The sequence below is a fragment of the Panthera leo genome, chromosome C1, assembly GCF_018350215.1.
Source record: "Panthera leo isolate Ple1 chromosome C1, P.leo_Ple1_pat1.1, whole genome shotgun sequence".
Lineage (NCBI taxonomy): Eukaryota > Metazoa > Chordata > Mammalia > Carnivora > Felidae > Panthera > Panthera leo.
Genome location: NC_056686.1, coordinates 133732296 through 133749746, shown reverse-complemented (window position 1 = coordinate 133749746; position 17451 = coordinate 133732296). Strand labels below are relative to the sequence as shown.

The 17451-nt window shown below is 38.0% G+C and overlaps 1 protein-coding gene across 2 annotated transcripts in view; it reads right to left on the bottom strand.

Moving 5' to 3' along the window:
- Positions 1-17451, bottom strand: part of ARHGAP15 (Rho GTPase activating protein 15) — a 609505-nt gene that overhangs the window by 179853 nt on the left and 412201 nt on the right. The window lies entirely within an intron of this gene.

Here is a 17451-nt window from a genome sequence, read left to right as displayed (position 1 = left end):
TAACATCTCTTTTGGAGAAGATTATTTTAGGCTTCTTGTCATTCCAATGGGAATCAACTCAATTATATATGGTTCACATAATTAACAAGAGTCAACTAAAATAGTCTAGTCATTCCTTACACCGAGGGAAGAATTCAACTTGTGGATAAAACAGAGCTAGTCTTGGTAAAAGGGTTAAGCAAAATGTGGCTTTTTAAAATCTAACTCATTGTCAGAGTCAAAGCTTTTTCTCTTGAACTTCCTAAGAGTCCTTCTGAGTTCCTCATTCGTTAGAATATATGCTTCTCCTCTTCTGTCTGACTCTTTCAAAACTTCCTGTTCTTTGCTGTATCCCTTGGAGGTAAGCTAGGTTGTATGCTAGTCTTCCTGACAAACAGATTTGTGCTCATATTTCCTTAATGTGTAAGCCTCCTATGATACTTACATTCTAATAGTCAGATTTTATTTATTTCGTACCATAATCCAGAAACAGAAAGTACGTGGCATGTGCCTATTGAAGCTTTTTCTTTTCCCCCCAACAATGCCTATGCCATACATCACTAATGGATGACAGAACTCGCTCTCCCTTATTGAAAACAATGTTTCAGTGTCCATCTTGACCTAACTATCTAACCAGCTACTAACAATCAACCATATTTAGTATAAGAGGTGAAATGATTTGCCTTTCCTGCCAGATAAATTTCCTGATAAATTTCCAGATAAGTTTTCCTGCCAGATAAATTGATTTTCTAATTGTGGCATTTCGGACATACTGAAGTGATGGTGGGAAATTATTTTATATGTAAAGAATTTCCTTCATCAGCACATAAGCATCCACCTACACTGCCATCAAATCAGGTTTGTCCGTGAGTATTTTAAACATAGTTAAATAAGAGATATAGATTTGGGTGTTACTGAGCAGTGCTTTTTATACTGTCATTTGAATATGGATGTACTCAGTGACCTAAGTGAGTTTATGTTCCACCTCCTCCAGTTTAGATTATTTATAAAATAATTCAGGGCACTTCTTTGTCAAAATAACACATTCCATCTAGAGAAGGCTAAATCAAGTACTCTAGTCCCTGCTTCCTTTTCCTTCCCCCTTGCCCCCAGAATAAGACTATTCATATGGAAAACAAAACACAGGCACTATTAGAACAGTATCATCTCTTATTTACTTCACAAAACAGAATACAATATGGGTTGCTGTGAAATACAAATGAACTGTAATCCTCATCAGGTTTGGAAATAATGGATTCAGGCTAACATTTCCAGAAGAAATATGAAGGCAGTATTCTAAATTTCCTATTCTTTCCCAAATGAGTTTGCACAAAATGTGTCGCTAAGAAGAGTAATGTGCCCATCACATAGTGAAATTTCCCACTTGCAAAATGAAAATGAAAAGTCTGCATTTTAGGATGGCGTATTTAAACACATGCACCATGCTGTTTGTACAGTGGGGAAAACAAAGCTCCCCCTACTGGAGCATAAAAAAGCCTCCTCTCTTTCCTGCACCCCATGGCTCCGTCATATGCAGGAAGGCACAGAAACATATAGTCTTCCCATTATCCCGCACAGAATCCTGGTTCTCTCATCAAAACATCGCATTTTCCTCATTTCAGTTAATTAAAGGACAGCTGGACATTTCGTTACTGCGCCAGTCTCAGCTCTGTCTAGTTGAAGTGGGGCATGTAAAGGTCTTGGTCCCAAAGACACTTTCACCCGAAACAAATGGTTTTAAAATTCATGCCTCTGATGGAGAAACTTGAAAAAGAAGTAAAAATAATCCTTACAGTGTGTCTGTATGTGTGCTGGGTATGATTTTCACAACACACAGGTACATATATATATATATATAGGGAAAGTGAAACTCAACGGAAGAATAAACACACACACACACACACACACACACACACACACACACACAGAACACGGGCACACAGGTACACACTTTAAAGATTTTAAAGATTATTTTTTATTTTTTTCATATATATTATATATATTAGATAGATAGGTACAGGAAAGAATAAAAACGTTGCCACATGACTAGTGAGTTGTTATTAATGGTTGAATATTAGCATTTATTGGAAAAATCTCTAGACATATGAAACTCAGTATGTATCTATTTTACTCTATACGCATAAAAAGCCAATGTAAATGTGAAAGGTTTAGACACTTAGAGGTAGAACCAAATTAAAGATAGACTGAGAGGCATAACCAAATTAAAGACAAAACTAATTTTCCCATGTTAATATATGAGGCAACATGTTTTATCAAGAGGGCAAAGGGGTTTATGATGAAAAAAGATTCTAATGAAAATTTTCTTCCGAAGAATTTCTAAGCTTTCATAATTGAAGTGTTTGCCGTCTACAGAAACAAACAAAAAATCTGCAGTTAACCGAAATTAAAGATATTTCTTCCAATTCGAGAAAGATAGGGGCATGGATGGACGAGGGGGACATTAAGCATGCTCCCTGTATCTTTTCAGGGTTTTGATGTAACTCATGTGAGCCACTCTGGGGACTCTCTCCTCTCCTCACAATCAGGTGGGCAGCCTTTAACAGCAGAGAGATAACAGACAATTGGAACAGTTCTTGCCTTTGAAATAGGTTCAATTATAGTTCACAGCCATTTTCAAGATGAGCCTCACATTTTCACTCTTTTTTTCCTTTTTGAAATGAAACCTGGGCATGATGGCTCCTTCTGAATCAGCAAATAAATGATGCACTTGAACACTGTCTTTCCAGTCTCTCCTCATGTGCAAGACTAAGCAAATGCCTTGCTTCAAGAGCAGTTTTAGACTCTCTGTATTAAAGAAGCTCTCTGGGTTTAGGCGTTGGAATCCTGGTCATCAAGCCTCCCGTTTCTCAGGGATCTGGGGCATTACACTCACTCTGTTCTGAAAACAATACTGATTGAATCTTTGACCAGATGATTCCAAACTCTGAGGGGTGTATGAGGTGAGGGGAGTGTCTGTGTGCATGTGTGGCTACAGAAGGAGAGATGGTGCATCAAAGATGTTCTTTGCCTCTTTTCTTGTACCCTTTTATGGGTTCAGGTTTAACAAATGTTCAGAAAAAGGTGTTTTGGTATAGCTGTATAGTCTAGACACCATCCTTCACTAGAACCTCCACTGTTCATGTGCATTTTCAAAGAAAATAATACAGTCACAGATTGACAGCAAGCCAGACTTCTTTTTTTTTTCTCCTTTCAATCCTCCTTTTATAAGACACAAAATACAAAAGATGCAACTTTTTCTAGAAGTGGACGAAATATGATTATGATCTGCAGTGAGTAGGGGAAATATACAAATCAGATCTGTCACTTGTTTCCAACAACTAGAACTGGGTTACCTCTGATAAAGGAGAGTGCACCTCTAAACCCACTATACTAGGTATGTTGGAACCCATAAAATTTCCAATTACTGCTTCAGAATTTATTGTGCACATATGGAAAATAATACTTGTAAAACAGAAAGGGGTTTGTGCCTTGTGCTGTCAATACTGTGAAGGATGGGGTGATTATAAAGCAAATTAACAATACTTTTAAATGTGCATTCACTTATCTTTCCAATTAAATCCTTGTTAAACAACTGCACAGACAGTAATGGCGCTTCTGCAAAGCACTGATCAAGACAGTTTTATTGTAATTTTTACTCGGCAACAATTAATCAAGTAGGCATTTTCTTTATTATTAAATTATTTAGTTAATAAATATTCTCAATTGGCCAACATATTTGTAGTTTGCATGTTATTTTTGATTTTCCTACAGTGGAACATATTTGGGAATTTTTCCATTTTCTAGCAAAGGGACCATTAAGGCATGTGATTTTACAAATTTCTTTTCTTTATAAGAATAACTGTGAACAAGTCCTTGAAACTTTAAACCATTCAAAAACCCTATTTCAACCATTTTATTTTGTAAGGGATGCAAACACATTGCTTTTAGCAGATAAGAAATGAGAGATTTTGCTTTAAGGCGTCTTTCTGTTGGGGTAAGCAAGAAAATTAGCATTTTAGAAGTTCATTAATACCAGTTACAGACTTTTGAGTCAGGAAGCTGCACTGTAGTTAACGTTTTCTTTTCATATCCTAGTGAAGTGAATAGTACCTGAATATTATTCTTCTATAAACACACAAGATGGTATAAATTGAGAAACAGATAAAGATATCTAGAAGTATGTTTTCCATTTTTGGATTTCCATTTTTGTAATTTGGAGATTTGAATTTATCTAGCTAGTATACTTCACTTTTCAAGTCTTTTAGCGGTTCTTTATATGGCCTCTTGTGTTTTGTACCTTCCAAAAATTTTTAACTAGGAGGAATTCCTAGGAAATCAGATTAGTAATGAGGGCAGATACCTGGCTTTAGCATTCATGAAGACTACATTAATTCAGAAGTGAGAATAAACATATGAAAGATACAACAGTTTCTTGAGTCATAAAAAGAAAATTTCAGGCAAAGGCTAGTTTTATAGTTAGACAAATGGTGTGATTTGAGCTGGGTCAACATTACTTTTTGAAATGTCTTATATAAAAACTTGATATCCTCACTACTGTTCTGATTATAGAAGGCCCCTTACATTATACTTCCCAGGATGAGAAGAGAGCATGATCTAATATACTCAGATTAACAGATTGTCATCTTGAGAGAAGACCCTTGGTAGATGGGGGCGATAAAGTCCAGTGGAAGGCAAGGGAAAAGGGAGAGGGAGAGGGGGAATGGAGAACATGGGTGCTATAGGTCTGAGTGTGGAGAAAGTAGGTTCATTAAGACTCAACATCTTGAAGGTGTCAGGTGTAAGGACAGAGTGACCTGAGAAGCTCCAGAAGCACTCTTTAATTGATAACTGAACCCAGTTTCAAGTCACCTAGATCTCTGAGGACAAAACTTATAATGCTGCCGCCGAGGCACACATTTCTCCTGGCTGAAATAACAGGGCCTATAAGGCGCTTGCACACAGTGGATGTGATGGCGAATCCAGAAGCAACTGTGAAGTACATTTCACCTTCCAGCACTTAATGGTTGGGAAAGGGAGTGAGATACAGTGCAAAATAGATGAAAATCAGTATTAAACCACAGGTATAACATGCTATGTGAAGAGAGTAGGAAAGAAGCTAATTCCTATTGAGATTTATTCCAGGAATCGTGTGATTTGTGTTGTTTCCCAATCAGCAAAACCAGCAATGGTGTACCTCTCACTCAGAAAGACAAATATGCTGTTCCTTCCATTGAAACCAATGAAATAATTATGTACATACTTACTCCAGTCCCGCTGGTTGATGGGACAGTGAATCCCAACAGAGTTCAAAGAAAGAGCAAAGACAGGTAAGGGAATACTTGATGGCTGTCAGAACATGGAAGGAACAGATTAATAAGAAGGGACAGCAGCGCACTCACTAAGGAAAAATGTAGCAGGGAGAGAGGAGGCCACAAAAAGACAAACAGTCTGGAGAAACGTCAAACATGAGATGGTGAAACAGTAAGAAAGACTGTTATTTAGGCAAAATGATTCCAGTGGGCCCTTTAGAATCTTACAGACATTATGTTGAGCAGACTATTGGATACCCTGCTCACCCTGAGTGTCCCCAAGATGGAGACCAATTGTTGAAAGAGTATAGCTAGGCTTTGGTTCCAGCTTGTTTCTAGATTACCACGAGACACATAGTGCCTTCTTGAAAGATACGCTGAATGAACAAATGCAACATTCAGCTATTCATTTAAACTCATAGGGACTTGTGTTCTTCTATGAAGTGGATAGCTTTCTTATAAAGATCTAGGGAGTCAGCACTTAAAAGTGCTTTGGAGAACTGAACCTTCTCTTGGCATGTCCTTCTCTTAAAGAAGATTCACCTAGTTCCCTAAAACAAATGTCTTTTCAAAAGTAATTATGTGCTAATTGTAGGAAATGAGGAAACAATTGAGAAAAAAAGATAATAAAAATGACCAGTACCTAGTCTTAACATATTATGCATTTATGCATTCTTGCCAATGTTTTGGAAACAGAGTTCAGCAATGCCTAGTAAACTAGTCCTTTTGAGACTCATGTCTAGCATGTAGAAAATGCCTCACCTTTTTGAAGGAAATGGCTCAACCTTGGACCTAATCAATAAATTAATTAAAACGTGTAGAGACTATTGGGTGTATGATATTCTTTGAGGTAATATAGGACAGAAGGTCTTAAAAAATATGAGCTCTGCTCTTTAGCAGTGTCCAGTGTGTTGAGAAGATATGCTATGTACCTAATTTAATGTTATATGACACACATATATAATAATATTCATGATAATTACGTAATAATAATATATATCAATTGTATAGTAATAATAATGTGATTATTGTGCGTTGAGCAGTCGAAAGTACAAGCATAGTATTTGAAAGGAATTCCTCTAAACTGGGGTAATCCAGGGAAAATGTGAGTGATATTTAAATAATCCAAGGAACATATAAGATTAGTCCTTTATCAAATATTCTTTACTTAAAAAAACTTGTACATATCATTTGATTACGATGGTTGTCTCCATTAGGATGGGTCTCAGGGACATAGTTCAATAGAACTTCCATTTCTATGTGGTGTAGCATTTTCCAGTGTAATGTAGTCATTGTCTCATGTTGATCGCCTCATTTCAAGAGAATGGACTATCTTCCTTTAAAGATAAGAAAATTGCCCTGGGGAGAGTAATGACTTGGGCAGGACATCACAGCTAGTAAGAGGTCATACAGAAACTGACCTTGGGTTTCTAACTCCTGAGCCAGTGTTCTCATTGCCCCTTACTGCCTAAAAAAGAATGGTTCAAAGAGGCGCACGGAAAATGAGACAGATTGGGATATGCAGTTTACCTCACAGAAATCATTTACCATTATATCTTCACTGAACTATTGTAACAACCTCCTAACTGTTTTCCTGCTTCTACTCTTGCCCTCTGAAATTTATTCTTCTCATAGCAGCCAGAATGATTAAAGACAAACACATAAATAATATCAGATCATTTCCTGATTACTATCCCTCCGACACCACAGTGACTTAGAATGAAAGGCAAAACTTCTCATCTTCATTTACAAGGGCCTCACCGGACTGGCTTTGCCCATCTCTTTGACCTCTGTGCCCTGATTTCACACAAGCCCTAGTTCCTTGGCACTAGTTTCCCTCTGCCTGCTCTGCTTTCCCTCACATCTTTGCATGCTTCTCTCCTTCCGATCAGATCAGGTTTCCACTCAGATGGCTCCTTTTCAAAGAGATCTTTCCAGACCATCCAATCTAACGACCTTCCCTCTTATCTTCACCAGTTATTCTCTATTACATCACTATCTTGATTCTTTTTTTTAAAACGTTTATTTATTATTGAGAGACAGAGAGACACAGAGTGTGAGCAGGAAAGGGGCAGAGAGAGGGGGAGACACAGAATCTGAAGCCGGTCCAGGCTCTGATCTGTCAGCACAGAGCCCAACACAGGGCTCGTACCCACAAACCAGAGGATCATGACCTAAGCTGAAGTCGGATGCTTAATCGACTGAGCCACCCAGGCGCCCCTCACTATCTTGATTCTTGACATGACTTATAAGCATCGCATGTGTTTGCTTATTAGCAATCTCATTGCACTAAAATTACACTCCACCACAGCCTGATCCCCTCAAATTCTCCTCAGTACCTAGAAGGGAGCCTGGCTCATGGTAAGTTTTCAGCAAATAATGCTGAATTACTAAATCCCTACTTGAAGTTTTCCTTCGGCAACCTAAAGCTGTATTTTATTCTTTAAACGAATTTTGCTCCTTTCTTAATTCTTCTCATATACTTTGCAGTTTGTGTTACTTTATTTGAGTCACAGCAAGAGCAGGGCAGTCACTCACAATCTGAGCCCGAGGTGCCCTTAGGCAGACTGATATGGAGCTGGAAGAGCTTTGGCAACAAGCAGTGGCACTGAGAGGGATCAGACTGGAAATTCACATAAGCAGGTGACAGTCCTGTTAACACGGTCTTAGCACCACTGGGGTTTGGGAGTCATCCATTGTTCCCTCAGACCATCTTTCTTGGCCTAATGAACCAGGTTGTCAGGCTGGCTCAGGTCTTCCAGCTTCACAGCTGCCTCCTCCTTTCGCCAAGCCTCTCCTGTGTGGTCCGTGTTGGACAGTCAGATCGTGACTTCAAGTAGAGGTGGGAGGTGAGGACAAGTAGATGGTTCATTGGACTGTTCATCGAAACTCTCAAATTCTAAAGATTTTCTTCTAACCATCACTGATCATCCACCATTATTCATTAATCATTCTCTTATTGAATCCATTCAGATTCGATAAATATTTATCTAAAGACCATTATGTTCCAGGTACAATGAGAGCTGAGGATACTTAGGTGACCAAAAACAAGCAAGGTCTTGCTCACATAGAGGTGCAGTAGAGAGGAGGGAGGGAGGCACTGAAGCAACAGACAAAGAAGCAAGGCAGTTCCAGATAGTACATGTTCTGAAGAAAATAAAACAAGACACTGAAGTGGCAAGTGACTGGGTGGGTAGGGTAGAGGCATGTGTTTCAGATGTGTCAGTGTCACTGACGAGGTGACTTGAGTGTCAAAAAGAAAGCCTTGTCAGGGTCTGAAGGAAGCACATATCAGGTAGGTAGGAGCAAAAGCCAAGGTCTTAGTAAGGATATGAGCTTGATGTATCTGAGGAAGGAAACCAGGGTGGTTAGAAGATAATGAGGCAAAAGAGAGGTACATGGTGATATCAGAGAGCTGGGAAGAAAAGAATCTGTGAAGCCTGCAGATCCTAGTATTTCTTGCCAATTTACACTGAATAAATCACCAGACTTTTTGGCTATTGGATTAGAATAGCCATGGAAATACAGGCTCTGTGTCCATGTGTTGTGTTTGCTGCTGAAGTCCCAGAATCCTGCATGTTGCCTGCCTGGCACATAATAAGAGCTCTGTAAGTGTCTGTCAATGGAAGGATGATGTAAAAACTAAAATCATATTTTACGGAGTTGACCTCTCAGTTTCATATTGATCCTGATGTGCTTGGGACCCTCAGAAAAGAGGAAAGCTGACGGGATACCTGCCACTCCCTCCAGTGGGCCCACGAATGTGAGAGCATAAAAGACAATGTGTTTTGAAATCTACGTGTCTCTAAGTCATTCTGATTTTCATTTGAGCATTGCTTCAAAACCCCACATTTGTACATTTTGGACACTTATCTTCAGGATTTGCATGGAAACCTGAAAAAGTTCCTTGTTGGCCATGCACCGGTTACTTTTCCTTTTTGAGAAGCAGCTTTGAGGTGATAAGAATACTTTTTTTTCCTAAAGCACACTTTTGTTAGAAAATGCTTCTAAACTACACAGAGAACTTGGAAAAGAGGTGCTAGATAAATATATGTGAGTCACAGAAGCTGAAATTACCAGCAACAGGGACTTCCTGTGTGAAAACAAAAACAAAAGCGTTTTTTTCAAAATTCAAAATTCAGAGCGTGGCGTTAACAAGAGCGATCATTTCATTGCTATTATCCAATACGGATTTTCTGTCTACCTGCTCATTCCCAACATTTTGGAGAGCTAAGCTGGCAAGCCAAGTTATACCACAGCTGCCAATATCATTCCTGACTTGCCCAATTGCTAACAACACACTTTGTGAAGGAAGAGTAAGTCATATCTCCTCAAACTTTGTTATATGAAGGTAGGAGAAGGGGACACAGGGTTCTAAACTCTTCATTTCTGTTCCATGATGCTTTTATCCAGTCTAAAATTAAATGCTCGTTTATAACAGTCTGGGAGAAAATCTAACATAGCTTGAGTTTTCTTTACTGCGACACCCAAGAAATGGAACACAATGAATGGAACACCCAAGAATACGTAACACAATGTATCAACATATATTGACATAGAGTGGGTTTGTATTAGAAGTTCATCATTCTCTTATTTTACTTTATAGGAACAGGTCTCTATTTAGCCCCCATACAGTATTAGGCACTTTGCTATATTGGGGAGACAGTGATGAATCGAACTTCCTACTCCTGATGAAGTCAGAGGCAGGTAGGAGTTATTTATTAAAAGGATCCTTTAAATGAAGTCTTCTCTTATAAAAGAGTTCCACAGACAGGACACCAAGAAAGTATAGTATTATAATGAGAACAAGTGGTTTGGATTCTTTGATGTTAAAAAGAAGAACATGTTTCTCGCCCCCCCCCCCCATGGTAAATTGAATCCAGGACTCAGCAATACATTCTTTGGAGTAAGTTTAAAATGGATTCACTGTCTGGCTTCAAAACATATTAATATTGTGGTCTTAGAAAAGTTACTTAATCTTTCTGAATTACAATTTTCTTGTGTAAATCATGTGGAAAATAAAGTTTATCTACCTTGCAAACTTTTATGAGGATGACAGCTAAGTCTAATTTTCCATACCCACCATACAGCAGATTCTCAATTAAATGCTAGCATTGGCATCATTTAGTTACATTTTTAAATATTATTTACTCCTTCATTTTTAAAGCATATCCTTAGGGAAAACATCTTTCCTTTTTGATTTATTCTAGAATCTACAACATTGGAAAACAGTTGTAGTTGTAAAAAATAGATCAGTAATTTAAATCATACTACTAACATACATGTGACATCTGTGGCATTTTTTAGTTATACTCTAAATTGTAACTCAGAGTTCATAAAAGCTAGTGAACATCATTAAATCAATCAGTAATCAAAAAGAAAACCTCTCATCATTAGAAATTATGTTAACAAAAAGAGTTCACAGTCTATTTCTGCCTTACTCAAATATAAACCTTGTACGTTTTATGGCTTGTGGGTCTCGTCTCCACTAGATAACCAGAATAAAATGAGCTGGATGTTGTGCAGGGGTTCCCAAACACGGCTATGCACTTGACTTACCTAGGGAGGTTTTCTTTTAAAAGAAAATACCTATAGCTTCAACCCCAGACTTTTTATACCAGAGTTTTTATGACTGGGTTCCCAAATCTTTATTTTTCAAAGCTCCCTACTTGATTCTTGGGGTAGAAAAACTTTATATGACCCTCAATTATCCCCTGATCCTTGTGTTTATGTCTTGTGTAATCCCCTCCCCTAGGGTATGGATAGGAACTGTGACTTGATTCTAACTATCAAAAGGCACCAAAGGTGATGGGATATATATAACCTTCATGATTATGTTACATAGGATTATAACTTTTGCTTAAGCTACTAGCCTCTCCTTTGCTGCTTCAATGAAACAAGCTGCCATGCTGTGTGATGGCCTATGGAGAGGTCCACAAGGCCTTTGGTCAACAGCCAGTAATGTTGAGATCTTAATTCCAACAAACCACAAGGAACTAAATCCTAATAATCATGTGAGATTGGAAAGTCCACCTGTCCCCAGTTGAGCCTCCAGGGTGAGGACCCATCCCTGGCCAACGTCTTGAGAGTAACTTTATGGGGATTCAGCTAATCCATGCCCAGACTTCTGACCCACACAAACTGAGAGATAATAAATGTGTGCTGCTAGAAGCAGCTAAGTTGGTATTAATATTGTTATGCAGCAGTAGAAAACTAATATAATTCTGAAATACAGTGTCAGCAACCAGTGATATCAAGTATAGTTAAGAGCAAAAGTAAGCTTGGTGTGTTTCCCCACTAGTTTTTAATTTTTACTACTTAATTCTGTTGGTGATGATGATGATTTATGATGACAGATTTTTATAAATATCCTCGGATATTGGTAGTTACATACCTCTGACTGATTTAATTTCTGGTGTCAATTGCCAAACCTACATGGCAAAACCATAATTAGAATTAAGAACTAAAATTTTGGTAGACTTCACTCACCTCTCCCATGAATCTGAAGCTACGCTTTTGGAATCTGGTGATTCCCAGAGCCTATTGATAAAATAAAACTAAATTTCTCTTTTGTGTCAAGGAACCCAAAAGTCCTATGAATTTGGCTAGTGAGACAAATCATTGGATGGCAAGCAGTTTCCAAAGCTGTTCCCTACTTGGTATTTCTTCCTAGAAAAAGAATCTTAATGCCATCAAAGAAAATCCAATCAGGTGGAAGTCCCAAACCATACTTGATTATTAATATTTAGTATCATGACTGTCCTAAGAAAACTAAGTTGCAGTGATCTGATTTCATCTAACATCTTAAAGTTAGCACTGAATATCACTTGGCTGATTCAGAGCTTTTAAAGCCCTTGCGTTTTCCTTATTATTCCCATTTTGGAAGTGAAGAGTTTGAGATTCAAAGGGGTTAAAACTGTTTCCATTAGACTAACAAATAGCTCAGAAGCAAGAGGCAGCAGTTCCACTGATGTTCACCGGGTGCTCTCTGTCCACTGGCTGGTCTCTGCCTCTATCTCACCGCAGCATTAGGTCAGCTTGTTATTGCTTGGCAGGTAATAAATAATAAAATATAACTCATTATAAATGGATGATATAATTTTGCTTTAAAATAAGTAGCCAGAATTTGTGTATTTTAGATACTAGAAGTATTCATAAAGTTGTTATTACAATATTGTGTAAAAACTAGGGTGCCTAACTCAGTTGGGAGAGCATGTGACTCTTGATTTGCAATTGTAAGTTCAAGCCTCCCACTGGGTGTAGAGATTACTTAAAAATAACATCTTTTAAAACATAATATTGTGTAAAGACTAAAGACTATATAAATATACATGAATGGGAAGAGCTTACTGTTTTTACTTCTGTTCAGCATTATTTACTAATGACAGTACATTTTTTAAGCAGCTAGAAAGCAATACAAGCTTTGCCATCAACGGTCTTTGAGCTCCCAGACTTCAATGTAGCTGAAAAATGAGGTCTAAGAAAGTTTCCAAAGCCCTGAACGATGTTAGGGACTAGCCCTTTTATGATCAAGTGATCTTTTCAGCTTTAATGGGAAAAATAAATCATTGTTAAAAGATAATCTTGTCACATGGAGGCCAGAAAGGTGCAATATCAATGATTTGACTTACCGAAAAACCACCCTACAGAATGGGATAAAGCAAGTAACAGTTTGTTTTGTTGCTGCTGTGGTTGGCAGTCAGAGCGAAGCAGGCTTAAGGAAATACCTCGTTTTAAAAATAATAAGAGGGCAATCTAAACGTACTTACTAGAAAAGTGAATGGACTTGATACAAGGGCTATTTTATAAGAACAGAACTGCCAATTGTTCACTTCCTTTCTCTGTTTCCTCTTTTATTCAATTTTTGATGCTGCAAATAATATGAAAAGCACGGGGTAGCTCTAAACTTAATGCTTTGCTTGGCATTGTGGTACACATCTATATAAAAGTAGTTTAGATATAGTTGGTAACATGAAATTGTTTCTCTAATAGTTTATTTTCAATGGAGCTTATTCTTAGCATGTTCAAAATAAGCAAATTCATCTCTTTAAGCCAATGTTTAATTTGGATTATTATGCCAATAAGATCTGGGTGAATAAAGATATGCAAAGTGCAAGACTGTAAATTAATGGGAAAAAAAAAAAACCTGTCTCCCATTTGAAACAACACACACGCACAATCATATGCACACACACACACATACACACACCCACACACCCAATTAAGATTCTTGGCCATGTAGATTTATGGCATTTATATATTTTGTTCCTCTGGGTGTGAAAAAGTGAAGGAGGGTGTCCCTAAGATTCTTCCTTTAAATTTTTTTCCTATATATGGAAAACATGTCTAAAATCCTGGTGGGAAGCAACTTCCTCCAGTTCAAAGAAATGGTTAGAGAGAATATTTGTTACTGGGTACTAAGAAACACCAGTCTGGAAAATTCCCACTCAGTTCTCCCCCCAGTGCTTCGTGGTTCTCCCATTGGCTCATGGGCTTCAGAAGCTTCATAGTCAATATTTTCCAAAAAGGATGCCAGTCTTTCTTGTCCCTTTTTTTAGAGAGTGAAAGAGAATATCTAAGTAGTACCAAAGAGCGTCTGAGCTGAATTTGGAGTTTGGGAAATCAGCCTAGATGGGCGGCTTAAACCAGAATGTTGATGTCAGGAGGAGGGGATGCAACCGAGTGAGATTTCCAAGACCCACTTTCAAAAGTTCTCAAGTCGGTTATGCAGCATTCTTAATGCTGAAGTCGGTCCTTTGCAAAAGTACCCCCATGTAAGAAAACCATCAGGTTATAGATCATGCTGAAGAATCAACACAGTGTCACAGGCTGGTGACAGGCTGACATCTCAGGTCATGGACCAGTTTTCTTTGGGGGATGCTCTCATAGAGGGTAAGAGTTGCATCAGCAAAATGTCATTGAAAGCTGTCACCAAAGACAACAAACGAGGCAGAGCACTGCTTATTCATGCACCGATGGCCCAGTAAATTGAGAGTTCTCAATGACTGCTGAAGGCAACATCAGAATATTGGATTAAAGTAGCTTCTTGGTCCAAACACAGATATGTAAAGCCCTACAGAGAATGGCAATGCCAGGCTTCTTCATAACTGTGATGTTCAGCAATTTCCTAGACATTTTTCTTTCTTGAACTATTTATTTTTTTTAATGTTTATTTGTTTATTTTGAGAGACAGAGAGAGAGAGACAGAGGGCACAAGCGGGGGAGGCGCAGAGAGAGAAAGAGAGAGAGAGAGAGAGATTGAGAGAGAGAGAATCTCAAGCAGGCCCCTCGTTTTCAGTGCAGAGCCCTGGACGGGGCTTGATCCCACGAACTACAAGATTGTGACCTAAGCCGGAATTAAGAGTCAGAGTCTCAACTGAGTCAGTCACCCAGGCACCCTTCTTTCTTGAACTATTTTAGTCAAAGTCCTATGGCAGTACTTGTCACTTACAAATACTGGAAAGCAGGTGTAAACAGAAAGTCAGTAACAAGGACGTGTAGCATGAAGACTGATATCTGCTTTTATAAGAAGATAATCAACAATTAATGAATGTGAAATGCTCAATGGCAGTAGTGGTTTTCAGCATAGGCTCTGAGTCATAGAGACCAGGGATCTAGTCCCACCTCCTTCACTTACTTGAACTATGACCTTAGGATATTATTTGACATCTCTGAACCTCAGTTTCCTCACCTTTAAAATGGGAACAATAATAATTCCTATTCTGTGGGATGGTAGAAAGGACTAAGTTAAATGGTATAAGTAAAGCACTTTACTACAGTGCCTGGCATATAATAAATTATGAAAATATGTTAGCTACTTTTATAATAATAATAATTATTATTATCAACATTACTAGTTATAATTAGAACATGCTTTTCAAAAGCGATCACTTTGAATTTAACTTGTATGCCATCTGATCTGGAAGTATAATGAGGGTATCCAATTCCTACTGATTTAGTGAGTCAAACAGAAAACCAAAACAAATTGAATCATTCAACTGGTGTATTTAGAATTGCTGATGATTATAGCATTCACGAAAGTTAGTGAAATACATAAATTGCAATTGAACTGTTCTTGAAAATCCCCCAAATCAGTTTTCATTTGTCTAGCCTAATGGTGGGTAGGACTTGTTCATTTTTTAAAATGTATATTTAGAACCATCTAAATAAGAAACATTGTGGAATGTGAACATGGAGGAAATAAAAGGTGTTAATACAATGAGACTATGTCAAAATCATGTATGTTCCATCTTTGAATACAAAACAATGCATTGCTTTCACATACCGCTTTATGCTTTGCATGGAATTATCTATCACTCATTGCCACTTTATTTCCTTGCTCTCTCTCTCTCTCTCTCACACACACACACACACACACACACACACAACACACACACACACACACACACACACACACACACACACACACAGAAAGGAGGCTACAATGTACATAGTCAGCCTCTTTGTACCCAGCACTGATTCTCTTCTAAGTCAGCTCTGCTGTCAGAGATCAGTGTGCATATAGATGGGAAGGTCTGACGTTAGCACCAAAGTTGTGGGGTCACTCCAGAGATTTCATTCAAAGGATAATCTGATTAACAAAATTTTGAGGCAGACCGGTATATGCATTCTTTTATCATCTAATTCAAAAACCTCCACAACACAACTTGGATGAAATCGCCAGTATCAAAGGTCCTAATGTAGCATAATTTGTGTTGAGCATGCTGCATTGTGACAGTGCTATAAACCAGGGAGACAGTTTACTGACAATTCTGTGCTACCAGATACCAACTCAGGCCTCTGTCCAGCTTTACATTGTCAACTCTCATGGAAACATGAGCAGCTACACAGCCTCAGAGGACGCTGAAGTCTGGATTGCAAAAGATGAGATGGACAGATTTCATATTTTCATTGCAGATTTTTTTTTTGCCTTTTCAAACTGCTGAGCATAATTTTTTTAAAAGGCAGGAAATGCAACTAGTGTTTGTTTCTAGCATGGCTTCTGTTTTGAGATTTCTTCTTTGTAGAAGAAATGTGTTGCCCAGCTGTCTAGAATCCCAATCAGGATATGGCTTCAGTATGAAATATATTAAAAGAATGATTTTAGCTGGTTATAAGCAGGAACGAAAATGAGGCTAGGGCTTTTTTATCCAATTTTTACTCACAGAGGGGGCATTCTGGTTCAGTCCAATGGGCCCACTATGAATAAATGAGGTAAAGTTTAGTTCTGTTTTTGGGGTTTTTTACCCCCCCCCCCCAGAAGGAGAGTAATTGTGAAACACAAAGGTTCACATTAGTGAGCAAACAGAGCTGACGAGATTCTCAGTTACAAAGATTCTCAGAAATAAGAATCATGTGTCCACTGGCCAGAACTATTGCATTCAACTCTTAAAAGGGCGGTTCAACCCAAACTACACTGTTGGAGGATTTAATGCTTCTCTGTATTAATACTTCTCCTATTTGCAACACACACATATACACAAACATTATTCAACATGTATTAATTAAGACCTCCCTTTATGCACACCCTAGGGCTACTATTGGTTAATGGGGGAAGAGACAAAGATGATTCAAATCCTAGCTTTTAAGATGTATAGAGATTTTTTGACCCGTTTTTCTGTTCTCAACCAACTTACGATGTTTGGGTCTGCTTCTTTCCTGTAACATTTCCTATTTTTATTTTTATTTTTATTTTTTAGAATTCATAGCTTTTTCTAAAAGAAGTTTCAGGTTTACAGAAAATCTGAGTGGGATATATAGAATTCCCATATACCCCTCTACCCTCCACCCCAACACACAATTCCCTTATTATTAACATTTGCATTAGTGTGGTACATCTGTTACAATTGATGAACCAATATTGATACATTATTATTAAGTACACTCTATAGATTAAGGTTCACTCTTAGTGTTGTATAGTATGTAGATTTGACAAATATATACTGACATGTATCTGCCATTATAATATCAGACACAATTGTTTCATGGCCCGAAAACTCCCTTGTGTTCAATGAGTCGTCCCTCCCTCTGTCTACATCCTTTGCTACCACTGATCTTTTATGGTCTCCACAGTTTCGCCTTTTCCAGAATGTCATATAGTTGGGGTAGTACAGTAGACTGCCTTTGCAAAATGGCTTGTTTCACTTAGCAATATGCATTTAAA